At 39.9% G+C, this 13567-nt stretch overlaps 1 protein-coding gene across 1 annotated transcript in view; it reads left to right on the top strand.

Moving 5' to 3' along the window:
- The window catches only part of SRRM3 (serine/arginine repetitive matrix 3), a 571012-nt gene that overhangs the window by 173584 nt on the left and 383861 nt on the right, over positions 1–13567 (top strand). The window contains exon 3 of the mRNA XM_089676583.1: positions 4210–4298. The gene's annotated coding sequence lies outside the window, so the exon portion shown is untranslated. The remainder of the gene's footprint in view (positions 1–4209; positions 4299–13567) is intronic.

Below are 13567 nucleotides of genomic sequence, written 5' to 3'. Positions count from 1 at the left end.
CAACAATAGAAGAACACGGTCTGCTGAACATAATACTACACAAACATTAGATGTTGCCATGGTTTAATTGCACATAACATGTAAACATTCACAGTGCAGGGAGGAAAAAGTATGTGAGGCCCTAGCTTAATGACTTCTCCCAGAGCTAATTGGAGCCAGGAGTGAGCCAACCTTGACTCCAATCAGTGTGATGATATTGGATGTGTTGCTGACAGCTGTCCTGCCCTTAAAAAATACACACCTGTTTTGGGTTTACTGGTTTCAAGAAGCACTGTCTGATGTGAACCATGCCTCGCAGAAAAGAGCTCTCAGAAGACCTACGATCAAGAATTGTTGACTTACATGAAGCTGGAAAGGGTTACAAAAGTATCTCCAAAAGCCTTGATGTTCATGTGTCCACGGTAAGACAGACTGTCTACAAATGGAGAAAGTTTAGCACTGTTGCTACTCTCCCTAGGCGTGGTCGTCCTGTAAAAATGACTTCAAGAGCACAGCGCAGAATGCTGCATGAGGTAAAGAAGAATCCCAGAGTGTCAGCTAAAGACCTACAGAAATCTCTGGCACATGCTAACATTTTTGTTGACACATCTACAATAAGGAAAACATTAAACAAGAATGGAGTACATGGGAGGACACCACGGAGGAAGCCATTGCTGCCCAAAAAGAATATTGCAGCACGTTTGAAGTTTTCAAAAGAGCACCTGGATGTTCCACAGCACTACTGGCAAAATATACTGTGGACAGATGAAACCAAGATTGAGTTGTCTGGGAAGAACACACAACACTATGTGTGGAGAAAAAAAGGCACAGCACACCAACATCAAAACCTCATCCCCACTGTGAAACATGGCGGAGGGAGCATCATGGTTTGGGGCTGCTTTGCTGCCTCAGGGCCTGGACGGATTGTTGTCATTGATGGGAAAATGAATTCCAGAGTTTATCAAGACATTTTGCAGGAAAACGTACGACCATCTGTCCGCCAACTGAAGCTCCGCAGAGGATGGGTGATGCAACAGGACAATGACCCAAAGCATACAAGTAATTCAACAAAACAATGGCTGCAACAGCACAGAATACGCCTTCTGGAGTGGCCCAGTCAGAGTCCTGACCTCAACCCCATTGAAATGCTGTGGCATGACCTTAAGAGAGCGATTCACACCAGACATCCCAAGAATATTGCTACACTGAAACAGTTTTGTGAAGAGGAGTGGTCCAAAATGACTCCAGATCGTTGTGCAGGTCTGATCTGCAACTACAGGAAACGTTTGGTTGAGGTTATTGCTGCCAAAGGAGGGTCAACCAGTTATTAAGTCCAAAGGTTCACATACTTTTTCCTCCCTGCACTGTGAATGTTTACATGTTATGTGCAATTAAACCATGGCAACATCTAATGTTTGTGTAGTATTATGTTCAGCAGACTGTGTTCTTCTATTGTTGTGACTTAGATGATGTTCAGAGCTCATTTTATGCCCAATTCATGCAAAACTCCACGTAATCCCAAGAGGTTCACATACTTTTTCTTGCAACTGTATATATATATTTATATACACACACACACACAGGATTGCAAATACATTTGTAAGCCACATGCTGCATCAGGGCATCTCTGTTATGTGTGGTCCCTAACTTTAACCTATCTGAGCTCCAAATACGACTTGAGAGCAGGTTCCTTTAAAGTACCGCAACACACTAGATGCCCAATAGTGCTAAATATATGCATTGTATAGTATTATAGGGTGAATTAATTAAACAGTAATGCATAGGTAATTTTATCACCATGGGTTACACATGAAAATGTTAATTGAAGATTATTCTTAGTTCGCAAAAGTTATATTTTGCATTCTGTTTATTATTCTATGTACATTTCTTGGTATATTATCAGTTTTTGGAGTGTTTGTTTATGAAGACAAATACAGCAGTACTGCACAGATTTTTGTTCTTTATAGTCGTAGCTGTAGCTTTAAATAAAACGTAGGAGGTGATAGTAAAGACAGAAGGTAGCTACAGACTACCTTGTGAAAAGTGAATAAGATGTGTGATAGCAAGAGTATCCATGCAGCATACAGCCTGCACACACTGCAATAATACAGACAGGGCTAGTTATAGGAGCAGTTCTGCATTGAGGGCTAGTTCACACTAGATGCAGTCCACTGAATTTTTTTTTTCTGCATCAAAAATACATGCACAGTGTTTTCCATGTATTCCAACGGCCCTAGCTCTCACTAGTACAGGGGTGGGCAACTGTGGCCCTTCAGCTGTTGGTGAACTACAAGTCCCATCATGCCTCTGCCTTTGGGAGTCATGCTTGTAACTGCCAGTTTTGCAATGCCTCATGGGACTTGTAGTTCTACAACAGCTGGAGGGCCACAGTTACCCACCCCTGCACTAGTGCAATCAGTTCCAGTCAGTTTCCGGTGCAGAAAAAAAATAGAACATGCTGCATTTTGTCTGCACAGAACCGTACTGGAACATAGCAAACTGCATCAGGACTGCACCAGAACTGCATGTGGTGTGAACTGTAAGCAAAAATGTATCTGGAGTGCATTTTTGTACTGTGAACTGGCCCTAAGACTAACAGGGTGCACAGGGTAGACTTGTCAGATCCTACCCCCAAGGAGTTTTACTTCTAGACTGGTGTTTATTGTTAAGCTGTATGATGTAGCCATGAAAAGAGCAGAAAATGGAGATACGTTAGTACTGTGAACTGTTTACAAGAAAACGGAAAAACATAAATGAAAAAGTCTAAACCAGGGGTGGACTGACCATTAGAGCACTCGGGCACTGCCCGAGGGCCCAGGATCAGTAGGGGGCCCCATGAAATGCCCCTGGTACCTTTTATAGGCTCTTTTGGGTGTGATTTGAGTGTGGTCAAGGACACAGGGCCCCATGATCCCCTATTGCCCGTGGGCCCATGAGTTGTCAGTCCTCCCCTGGTCTAAACATTTTAGTGAATTGGGCTTTAATAAAGCACAGAAGCCACAGTACCGCAGGTGGGAAGTCAATTACTGGCATCAGTACTGTAAACATTTGCATTTAACACCTTCCCGCCCTGTCTATAACATATTAACCACTGGGCGGGACACTCCTTCTTGTGACTGGGTGTCCTATGACATCCTGTCAAAACCAGCGGCGCGATCTGTCCACAGGGACACAGCCATTGACATATCACTACAACTGCCTGTTGCCAGTGTCATGTGACCGCTGCGACCAATCACAGCAGATCACATGTTAATTGTATACAATGGATGGCTTTCTGTCATGCCATCCATTCTATACAATTATGTTAGCTGTGACTGGTCAAGGCAGTCACATGATACAGACAGGGCCAATCACAGCCCATCTGTACCATGTGATCAGCTTTGCCCAATTACAGCTAATCAAAACAAAAGACTGAATGAATCAGTTTCATTCAGTAACAATGATTGCAAATATCAATGAAATACATTAGTATTAGCAATCATAATGTGTTAAAAAAAATCCTGATCACTTGGTAACATTTTATTGCTTTGGTCACAGTGTTCTGATAAATAAAATAGCAACAAAAAGAAAAAATGTAATAAAAAATAAAAAAATAATAGAAATATTTAAAAAAAAATACAAATTCAATTATTATTATTATTATTTTCACCAAAGAAATGTAGCAGAATACATTTTGACCAAAATTTATGAAGAAATGTTATTTATTTGCAAAATTTTATAACATTTTATAACAGAAACAAAGAAAAGTGCATTTTTTTTTCAAAAGTTTCAGGATTTTTTGTTATATTTAGCAAAAAATAAAAAACACAGTGATGTTTAAATACCACCAAAAGAAAGATCTATTTGTGTGAAAAAAAGATAAAAATTTCATGTGGGTACAGTGTTGTATGACCGCGCAATTGTCATTCAAAGTAAAAGTGCCCGGTATTGAAGTGGTTAACAGCTTATAGTTGTGCCCATTGCTGTGTCATATTACATATAATAATGGCTAGTTGTGTCTAAAAGTTACATAGAGAGTCTTGGATCTTGAAAGGTGTTTTTTTGTTTTACTGCCTAAAACCAGCTTGGAAACAACAAACAGATATAGACGTTAAGATCCACATATTATACATGTTCCTGGCTTTTTTGTTTCGTAAACACTTTTTCTTAAACAGTGATCTAAATGTACAACTATTTAAAAGATGTTTTAAGAATGTGTTTTAAGAAGATGTTTCCTTTTCATACCCATAGGTTTTTGAAGAATATGAAGAACCCAACCCAGAAAGCATGAACTAACAAGAAAGTCATTGTAAAATTGCAGCCTCCATCATCTCTGCAAGGTAATAAGTGCCTTGACACATTACATTTTGGAAAACACTTATCTGAAGCCAAACTGACATTCATTTCCACAAGATATATCTCCAAATTGTTTTTGAAGTATGCTACAATGCAAAATAATCACGTAATGCCACATTTTTTACATCTGTATTGCAATTCTTGACCTTTTCTTCACACAATAGTTCTCAATGTCAGAAGACACTCTGCTGTTTATTTTAAGCAATATTAATTACTTTTTTCTGATGTTGTTACCATTCACAGTGTAATTTAAAATTGGTACAATAAAGCTAATAAAAAAAAAGTATATAAAAATAATATAGAGCAACAGAAAAAAGTAATCTGGTTATATTTTGGTTTTGTTGATTTACCGGTCAGGACAGAGATTGATCCATCGTATGTCCCAGACTGCCTAAAGACTGCAGAAACTCTAATCAGGCACTGCAACTCCCTTTGCCATTATACTTGTTAAAATTGCCATTACTCTGACAGAGTTGCTGGTTGAACAAAAAAAACTCAACCTGTGTACTCTGCTTAAAGTGAAACTTTTGTCAGAAAAGCAAGTCCTGCTAGATGACTTCAGGCTAGCCCCTTTTGCAGGTATAGCAATATAAAACATTAAAATAAGTGCCTATACAGTTTAAAATCCAGTAATACACTGCCTCCTTGCTCTGCACATGCTCAGTTGCTCTTTATTGTTCGGCACTATGTTGCAAATGTAGAGGCCCATCTGCTGACAGCCTAATGAACTACTGCTGCCCAGGGGCTCTGGGCTTCAGCAAAATGGCAGCCTCCAGCAAGAAGAAACAGACAATTGTAAGACAATTTACAACACACACTAATGTTGGCGGCATAATTAATAATGTATAATGTATGCTCCTTGCTAAAGAACATTATTTTGTATCAAGTTGTTATGGGTAAAGTTCCACTTTAAGGCATGACCTCTTATATAGTTCATTTTAGACTTCTGTATGTATGTGCTAATGCAAACATGTATTAAGGTATTTATGCAAAAATGCATGCTAAAAAGATAATTTCTTGCTTCCCTCCTCAATCAATCAACTTACATCTGTCATTTTTTTGCAGGTCAGAGTTTTCAACTCTGAATTGCAAAAAGAAAATGACAGATGTAAGTTGATTGGTTGAATGGGTAAAAATTTTGATTGTTTGGGATGTGGATGGGTAACAACAAATTTATTTGTTGGCACATGTTTTATCCATAAACCCTTAGGTGCTCAAATGCTAATTTTCAGAACAAAAAAGAGATCCTGAAAGTTCCCATAACATTGACCTGTGATTCATGTTGCTTTATTGAAAAAGGACAAGATTATTACTTTACCAAGGTATGCTGGGGAAGATCCTTATTTTCCTATGATTGCATGGTGGTGGCATGCGGTAACTCAGTACAGCACCCTGCACGAACTGTGGGCGAGATCACCAGCTAAGATTAAAATGATTTGTTTAGTAAATTAGCATTTGAGCATCTAAGGGAAAATTTGTTGTTACCCATTGTTCCCTAGTTCAAATACCCAGTCTGGTTTCAGGGAGAAATGTTCTCTGTCTGAAGTTGATTGGTTACTGTGAGCACAGTCTAAGGCAGCCTTTCTCAACCAGGGTGCCCAGGCACCCTGGGGTGCCTTGAGGTTTCTTCAGGGGTGCCTTGGCAAAATGCCAAAAAATGCCCAAAACTTGAATACAAGCCAGAGGGTGGAACAAGCCTGCCTTTTAGTTACACAAAGCCACAGGTTTTCATTGTGCACCATTATGATCTTTTAGCCGCCGGCATCCTGACAACCAGTGTCATCCTCAGTTTATAAGGAGGACGTCAGCTGCCTGCACAGCATCCTAGTTTGACCCTCCCCTGCTCCTCTCCATCAGTGCTGGGGTCACATTAGCTCAGTGATGGAGAAAAACGGAGGGAGATGAGAAACACTGGAATACTAGTCTGTACCAGTGTGCAAAGGTGTATTTGCTTTGGAAGAATAAATCACCTCTAATGTTGGGTATCCTACATATGTGAATGTTGCTGCATTATATAATTATATATTTTATATAATATTATATTAGAATAGTTTTTCACATTTTAGAATGAGGTGTCTCAAGACTGTTTATAATTTTAAAGGGTGCCTCGGGACTGTCCATAATTTTAAAGGGTGTCTTTACTGAAAAAAGGTTGAGAAACACTGATCTAAGGTAATGCCTAAAAACATTAGTGATCAATAAGCCAATATCTGATCATATAAACATTACTCATGGGTATTTAATATGTCTTCATAAGCAAATATCCGGAGGTTTGCAGTACTAGTGACAGTGTGTGACTGAGGGGAAATAAGCTCTCAAGATGCAAAAAAGGACTTAGCGGAGGGGACTTAGGGGACTAGGGGTCTCTGACAGATTTGCAGTGCTGCTACCTGGATATGGAAATGATAAGATACTTGGATGACTTAGGTCAGAATATCTTGCTTCATCATCTAAGAAAAATAAAAAGCCTGTGAGGATGGGTTAAAGTGGATGGGAGTGAGGGTTTTAGAATTAGTTCATATTTTTCCCACAGTAGGGCTTTAAAATATTATTTGAAAAAACTATAAAACATCAATTTCTTGAAAGCAACAAATGCTTAAAGTAGAAGTGTGCTCACCTTCTCTCCAGTGCTGCAATGACCCGGATCTCCTGGCTGGCCACTGATATCTTCAGCGCAACGGCTTCCGTGTATTGATCTCCGGCCACGTTCATTGGCTAGGCCATGATGACATCACTCCCACACATGCATGGGGGTCCCGTCATATTGACTTTGCCAAAATTCTTACACTGAGCTGCACATGCGCAGCTCAGTATACAGTGAAGACTGGCAGGTAAGTAACTTTAATGCAGATGAGACCTAGCATGTCTCTTCTGAATTATAAATCCTGCCTATTCACATTTTTTTTCTTTAGGTAAAGTTTCACTTTAAAACTTTCTTTTGTACAAGCAAATCATTTATAGGCATAGTTCACATACAATTTAATGTTTACTTATGATATTCTGAATTTATAAAACTTTGAAGAAGTGCAGACAAAGTTTAGATAATGACATGCTAAGCATCTCTTCTGCCATTTCCTGCGGTTACACCTGCTTCTGGCCCTATGGATGTCCCCTATTTTACATGAAATGTAGATATCTGATACACAGATCTTTTTTAAAAATATACTGGGGTGCTAGCCCTGTTTGTTATTATTTGTAATATTAAGTTTTTTTTGACAATTCATTAGGATGTGAATATACACATGTAAATAACATAAAACCTCCTTGAAGAAGATGCACATTGTGGGAATTCAGGATCAGATCAAATGAACACCATCTTATCTTAGGAGTCAGCAACATGGGAGATGTCAACCTAATTTCCAGTAAACTTCATGTGACTTCATGTGACTTGCTGTACAGGTGACAGAAACCTGTTATGAGTCTTCGGAGATCAGTGGCTATTACCAGTTCAAAAATCTAAGTCCACTAAACTCAGAACATATCAAATTGGCAGTGGTCCTGGAGGGGGCTCATATAGGACCATGCATACCATAGGAATATATAGGATGTACTGTGTATGCCCTGGAACCAATTTAAAGCTTTATTTCAGAAGTTTTAAAGTTTAATATTCTATCCCTAATATTAAAAATGACTATGTGCTGAGGGCATGGGGAGTTATCCATGGCCATCTTGGTAGTGTAGCAGAGAATCAGAAAGGTATCTTCCATAGATTTGTCTTCTGGTAGACAATCTTGGGCAGTGTTTTCAAAGTGTGTTCTCATAGGTGGTACTCACCTCACTGTGGAACACTGCAGGGCACAGGACATCTTTACTTTAGTATCATTTGTGGCTACTGCAGGGAGTATGAAACAGTATGGGTTTGTATGGTTACCAGTGGACATTTGGAGATGACAAGTCCAGCAAAAAACTGTCAGTGCAGATGATTGATACATACATGATTGATACAGTTTTTAATACTAAAAATGGTACTTATATGCTCCATTGGCTTTATATGTGTTACACAATCAAGAAAAGTTTGGGAATGGTGGGATGAAATATATTGGAAATACTGGAAGAACTTAAAGTGTTACTAAACCCACAACAGTAAAATCAGTCTGTTTATGCAGTAAAGCATGCCTGTGGAAGGGTTTAATCCTCTGCATTGTGCAAAAATGCTGTTTGATCCTGTCATCGCTGATCCTTCCCTTCTTTTACTGTCCCCAATCCATCTGCCATAGTACAGAGCAGCAGTGGCAAGTCTGCACATGCTCAGTTTGGTGTTTATTGCTGAATAGTTTTTTTTTTGGGGGGGGGGTGCAGGTGCAATTAGCGCTGTCCAGACAGAGGGTCAGGGGTCATGGAACCTCATAGGACAGCCAGAGGTGAATGGAAAGTTCTCTTACATGCTTTAACCAGTGCTGGGCCCAACAAGATTGATATATACTGCTGATGAGAAAAGCTATTTAGCAGTTTATATTTACTAAAATAATTACATTTCCATGTTCTGTGTACTGTGGGAGACTGGATATAGTGAATGCAGGGTCCTGGGTTTAGTGGCATTTTAAAGCGTACAGTTTTTTTTTTTGGGGGGGGGGGCATGACTGAATCATTTAAATACACTAAGAGTGTGAATAAGGCTCGGAGGTCAGTATTCTCAAGTTGAAGCTCAAGAACACAGGGGCATGACCTTTCACTAGCAGGAGAAAAGTTCAGAGCTAACCTTAGGAAGCATTATTTTACTAAGGGAGTAGTGAACACTTGTAGAAGACTTCTATTAAAGGTAATGCATCATTTAACCACTTCAAGTCCGGACACTTTCACCCCCTTCCTGCCCAGGCCAATTTTCAGCTTTCAGTGCTATCACACTTTCAATGACAATTGCGCGGTCATGCAACACTGTACCCATATGAATATTTTAGCATTTTTTAAAACTTTATTTTGGTAATATTTATTCACCACTGGTAATTTTATTTTTTTGCTATATAAATGAAAAAGTCCACAAATTTTGAAAAAAAAAGTGTTTTTCTTTTAAAATTTTGCAAGTAAATAATCTTTCTTCATAAATCTTGGACAAAATGTATTCATCTATCTTTTTAGTAAAAAAAAAACCTAAATTAGTTAATAACCAAAAATTTTTATTATACTTTTTTTTTACATTTTCATTTTATTTTTTTTTATATTATTATTTATGTTGTTTAACATACTGTCACCCTAGCACAGTAGTGGGCAACCTTTTTTTTCAACTGAGCCAAATCTCGCCAAAACCACGATTGAAATTTATTTTGAGAGCCACATTTTTAAAACTGAAAATACATCCCCCATATAGTAATTCATCCCCCATAGTAATTCATCCCCCATAGTAATTCATCCCCCATATAGTAATTCATCCCCCATAGTAATTCATCCCCCATATAGTAATTCATCCCCCATATAGTAATTCATCCCCCATAGTAATTCATCCCCCATATAGTAATTCATCCCCCATATAGTAATTCATCCCCCATAGTAATTCATCCCCCATATAGTAATTCATCCCCCATAGTAATTCATCCCCCATATAGTAATTCATCCCCCATAGTAATTCATCCCCCCTATAGTAATTCATCCCCCATAGTAATTCATCCCTCCTATAGTAATTCATCCCCCCTATAGTAATTCATCCCCCATATAGTAATTCATCCCCCATAGTAATTCATCCCCCATAGTAATTCATCCCCCATATAGTAATTCATCCCCCATATAGTAATTCATCCCCCATAGTAATTCATCCCCCATATAGTAATTCATCCCACCTATAGTAATTCATCCCCCATATAGTAATTCATCCCCCATAGTAATTCATCCCCCATAGTAATTCATCCCCCATATAGTAATGCATCCCCCATATAGTAATTCATCCCCCATAGTAATTCATCCCCCATATAGTAATTCATCCCCCATAGTAATTCATCCCCCCTATAGTAATTCATCCCCCATATAGTAATTCATCCCCCATATAGTAATTCATCCCCCATATAGTAATTCATCCACCATAGTAATTCATCCCCCATAGTAATTCATCCCCCATATAGTAATTCATCCCCCATAGTAATTCATCCCCCATATAGTAATTCATCCCCCATATAGTAATTCAACCCCCATATAGTAATTCATCCCCCATAGTAATTCATCCCCCATATAGTAATTCATCCCCCATAGTAATTCATCCCCCATATAGTAATTCATCCCCCATAGTAATTCATCCCCCATATAGTAATTCATCCCCCATAGTAATTCATCCCCCATATAGTAATTCATCCCCCCTATAGTAATTCATCCCCCATATAGTAATTCATCCCCCATAGTAATTCATCCCCCATAGTAATTCATCCCCCATATAGTAATTCATCCCCCATAGTAATTCATCCCCCATATAGTAATTCATCCCCTATAGTAATTCATCCCCCATATAGTAATTCATCCCCCCTATAGTAATTCATCCCCCCTATAGTAATTCATTCCCCATATTGTGTCAATTCACTTACCTTTGCTCCGCGCGTTCCTCTCGCCGTGTTCCCTCACCGTTCCGGTCTTCAGGGCGGACTTTGAGAGGAGAGGAGTTCGTCACGCTGCCCCGCCTACATCCTGACAGCCAATGTTTGCCACGCTCCGCGGGCCGGATTGAAAGGTCCGCCGAGCCGTAGTTTGCCCATTGCTGGGCTAGCTGCAGAGTCCTGACTTTTGGGGCGGCCGCCCGAGAGGAGGGAGGGGAGCGGGCGCCCGGCACACAGAAGAGCCGCATTAAAGTGTGGAAAGAGCCGCATGTGGCTTGCGAGCCGCGGCTTGCTGACCACTGCCCTAGCAGTACAGTGTCACCATAGAGACACTGTACTACTTGTGGGGGTGATGAAGATGTTTTTTTCTTTTTTTACACTGATTGATTTTACACCCATAAAGGCTGTAAAAGCAATCATTTCTCCTTCTTTCTAGCTGCATTCCTGCAGCCGTTGAGAAATACTGTGAGAACTGTGATTGGTCACAGCTTGTCACATGGTACAAGGCTGTTGTGAATAGCCTTGTACCATGTGACCTCTGTAACCATTCACAGAGTTCACAAGTAGTAAGCAATGATGTCAGGAAGTGACATCTTGTTTGCTAATATTTATGTGATCACTGATTAGCCAATCAGTGATCACATGAATTGGGACCTCACACAGAGGTCCTGTACAGGGATCTGTGTTCCGCTGTGTCCTCCGGACACAGCAGGCAACAATCGTGGTGCTCCGCGCTGCCAGGGAGCACGCACAGGCAATGGATGCGGAGGGACATTTAGAAACATCCACCGCAGCGGCAGCGCTCCCGTCCGGCCATTTATCTACATGGGCCGAACGGGAAGTGGATAACAGTAAGTGCTCTTTCAGACAGGTGGTAAGCTGTCAGTCTGATGCAGCGGCTGATAGGCTTTCAGGAGGTGTTACTGCTGTATGTTTTTATAGGAATTACTTTATATTATTTTTTTGTAGTTGCCGAATGGCAATCTTACGTTGCTGGACCACATTGCAACTATGAGCCAAAGGTGCTGCCTGCTGCCTGTCTAACTCTGCAGCCTGAGTTAAAATTGCTATTGCTATGGCCGCAAAACCACAACATTGTGACCATGCCATGCATTGTTAGGATCTCGGTAATCTCAGTGGGCAGTCAGGGGGCGGTAAAATTTGTCCACTACTGCGAAAGAGTCCTAAGACAAGTTAAACATGTTTACCATAAAGATAGGTATATCCTCAGACAAGAAATGTACAAAAAAGAGCAGACTCAAAGGACAAATCAGTCTTTTTCTGTTGTCAATCTTTGATGTTTCTTTTACATTGTGTTGAAAATACAGTTCAAAAAGATACTGAAGTCTGCAGCTAATGCTGCATTTGAATTGCTTGCTAAATCACGAATATGCTTCTTTAGCAGATTTCTATTAATTTCCTGTCCTTTGTATGAATGGTTAGGTTTCAGTAAAATTAGATGGGCACTTCATTTCTCATTTGTACATATCGATTTTCTTTTAGGATAGATGGCTTAAAGCAGCTATAAACTAGACGATAAGCTGAGTTTGCTTCCAGTTTAAAATGTATGTATCTATCTATAGACCTATGAAATGTATAAATTACCTTTACTAAAGCAGCATATAATATCATCGGGCTCATAGTGGTATCACTATATTACCTTTTTCTAATTCTTTTTACCGTACCATAAAAACACATATAGCAAAAATAATACAATTATAGATTCTAGAAAAGCACATATTATTAGTTTTAAATTGGTGCTTAACCTCTTTGCAACAGCGCCTCCCGGCCCTTTAAGAGTTTCAGAAGCCGGGAGACAGTGCGGGGTTTTAGGGTCATCATGTGACTGCCGTGATTCGCCGTCACGGCGGTCACATGATTGGAAAAGGTCCCGATCAAAAGGGGAAATCGGGACCTTTCCGGGAGTCATGGACATATGTCTGGGAGCACGCAGGGCGTGCGCTCTCAGCACATATGTAATTTCTAATTGCGCGCAAATATGCGGCAGAACAATGTCAAGGCCCAGACGCCGAGAGGCCGCATATTTGCGTGCGATCGGCGTCAAGGGGTTAAAGTGTTTCTATGGTCGAAATGTAAAATCCCACATCTCCACATTGTATTTCCATTATTCTAGCCTACTCCTATTACTCTGAATGATCTTGAAGTTTGTAAACTTACTTGTGAAGATCCCCACACATTTATTTCCATGAATTCTGTGACACGTGTTCAATATGTCCTGTGGGTTGGCACTGCGGTGTCACACATTTCACAGATGAGAAGTTGAGAATTCATGTAGAGAATCCAGGAAGTTGTGGGAAGAGATGACCAGCAGACAGGCAGAACTCATGAAAGAAAATTTTTCAAGTAAACTCATATTGGATTGCAATAATAACTATTGTTTGTATTGGTATTACAATGCCAATGTTATAAAATGGAAGTGCGTGGCTTAATTTTCCTTTAAAGTGTTACTAAACCCAGGACCCTGCATTCACTATATCTGGTCTCCCACAGTACACACAACATTGAAGTGCAATTATTTTAGTAAATATAAACTGCTAAATACCTTTTCTCCTCAGCAGTTAGAGCAATCTTGTGACTTCTATCTGTGTCCAGCCCACCGCTAGCTAAAGCTTGTAGGAGGAGTTTTCTTTCTGCTCTAGGAGGATGCAGGACCCCTGACCTCTGTCTGGACTGTGCTAATTGGCCCTGTGCTAATCACATGCACTCTCCCAAGAATAAAA

Source organism: Staurois parvus, unplaced genomic scaffold, assembly GCF_062004578.1.
Source record: "Staurois parvus isolate SC_StPar_1 unplaced genomic scaffold, SC_StPar_1.0 ptg000172l, whole genome shotgun sequence".
NCBI lineage: Eukaryota > Metazoa > Chordata > Amphibia > Anura > Ranidae > Staurois > Staurois parvus.
The sequence above is the reverse complement of the archived record's forward strand: the minus strand, read 5'-3'. Positions and strand labels throughout refer to the sequence as shown.